This window comes from Jatropha curcas, chromosome 4 (assembly GCF_041381405.1).
Source record: "Jatropha curcas cultivar XTBG-Jc1 chromosome 4, XTBG_Jcur_1.0, whole genome shotgun sequence".
Classification (NCBI taxonomy): Eukaryota; Viridiplantae; Streptophyta; class Magnoliopsida; order Malpighiales; family Euphorbiaceae; genus Jatropha; species Jatropha curcas.
Window position 1 is genome coordinate 21,779,633 of NC_143154.1, and position 2,450 is coordinate 21,782,082.

A 2,450-nucleotide genomic window follows, 5' to 3' on the forward strand; every position below is an offset into this window, starting at 1 on the left:
TGGTCATCACCATGGTGCTAAGGTTATTAAGATATTCCCTTTGGTTTCTCACTTGTTCTTTGCAGATGAATGCCTGTTCTTTATGTGAGCTAATGTTCCTGAAGTTACCCGTTTAAAGCATTGTTTATCTTTACATGCAAATGCTTCTGGTCAATGTAGTATTACAACAAATTAGCCATCATTTTCTCCTTGAATGTTGCAGCTAAGCCCGAAATTTAATTTATCAAAATCTAGGAGTTCAGCAAGTGGATTCTCATGGCAACTATGCCCTCCATCATTGGACGAGATAAAACACAAATTTTTCTAGAACATTATGGATAAGGTAGCTAAACGAATTCTGAGTTGGAAATCGAAGCTTTTGTCCAAAGTAGGAAAGGATATTTTGATAACGTCTATGGCACAAACTGTATCAAACTATCTTAGGTCACTTGTTCTTTTACCTTTAGGTACATGTGATATAATGGAAAAGATGTTCAATGCTTTTTATTGGTCTAGTGGTGTAAACTCAAACTCCGGGATCAAATGGCAGAGATGGGATAGTTTATGCGCATTGAAAGATTAAGGAGGAGTGACTTTTCGGAAGTTATAGCAGTTTAATATGGTCTTACTATCAAAGCAAGGTTGGCGGATCATGCAAACTCCACAATCATTAGCAGCCACTATTTCAAAAGCAAGGTACTTCCCAAATACAAATTTTTTAAACTTTGAGTCAGGTTGCGATCCATTGTATCTTTGGTGGACTATTTTGGACTTCTCGATACATCTTACAACATGGATGTCTTAAGTGAATTGGGGATGGAAAAAACCATTCTTACTTTTCAACTGCCATGGTTTTTGGATAATGCTAATCCAATGAGTATTATTCTTATTCCAGAAAATATGGAACTATTTCATCCTTCATGACTGAAAATTCCTTAAATTGGAATGAGGAGCTGGTACGTGAGACTTTCTTGCCACGTGATGTTGCATTAATTTTACAACTCCCTTTATCTCTTCCATCTAGAGCAAATACATGGACTTGGTCTTATGAACAACATGGTAAGTATTAGGTGAAAGTGGTTATAAGGTGGCAACAGAGATACATGATGGCATGGGCATGGATAACACAAGTTTTTAGTCCCTCATTTGGCAAACAAAAACTCCTAAGAAATGGATATAACGTCATGTTTGGAGAGCTTTAGTTGACACATTGCCATGCAGTATCAAATTACGGCGACGTTGTATACAAATTTCTCCTCTTTGTCCTGTTTGTGGCTTGGCTAATAAGACTATGGAATACATTCTGTTACGTTGTAATTTAGTGAGGATTGTTGGTTATTATCATAGGTAGGTTGGAGGCCATGACAGATGATGAAGGATTGACTATTATTTTTGAAGCATCTGGATAAGGCTATAAGGGAGGAAGGTTTTACGGTGATTTGGAGTATCTGGTGGGCGAGAAATCAAATTGTGTGGAACCATAAGCGTCTATATGCCGACCACATTTTTCATAATGAAAATAGCAGCTAGGAGAATGGGAATAGGCTAACTTATTTAATAGTGGATCAAGCTCTTATACTATTCCAACAAATATTAAATGGCAGCCTCCTCCTTATGCTACTCTCAAATGTAATGTAGATGTCTCTCTTAATAATAACCTCTTTGGTATGAAGTTATTTTAAGAGATTATTGAGGACAATGTGTAGTAGCGATGTCTTATTCAAGATTGTCAGTATCTGAGCTGAAATTAGGTGAGGCCTTTTGCTTTAGACAGGCTTTGAGTTGCGTAAAGTCTCTACATCACTCTTCAATCATTTTTGAATCAGATTATCTACTTCTTATTCAATCTTAGCACTCACACATAGATTTATCTTATTTTGGTTCAGTTGTTCTTGATTTGTAAAGCTCTATTAAGTGAGCTATCAAATAATCTTTTGTTTTTGCTAAAAGATCAGCGAATCAGGTGGCTCACACAGTTGCACGAGCATCTATTTCTATGTCTAATTTCTAGTGGGAGTATAAGCCCTATGTATTTTTGTATGATGCATTATCTTTTGATTTTAATAATATGAGCTAAATATGCTCTTTTATTTTTTATTTTTTTCAAAGTAAAATTGAATGACTAAATAGTAATTTACTCTTAATCAAACAGGTGGAGAGAAAATGTTTTATGAAGAGTGAGTTTGTTCACTTGAATAACATTATCTGTAGTAGTTGGAGAATTTTGTGATTATGATACTTTCCTCTTATTTTACATGTTAATGAGTGTCTAAAATGGACAGTTATATTACTTGATGCATTTTTTTTTTTTGCGATATATATAGCAAAATAAATATGTATTTTAAAAAAAATTAAATGAATAATTATATTTTAATTACTTCTTTGTCCCGGTATAAATGTTATTTAAAGCTGGTTATTATTTTTGTCACTCTTCATTTACTTTCTTCATCCCAATTGATAAGCATACTTTC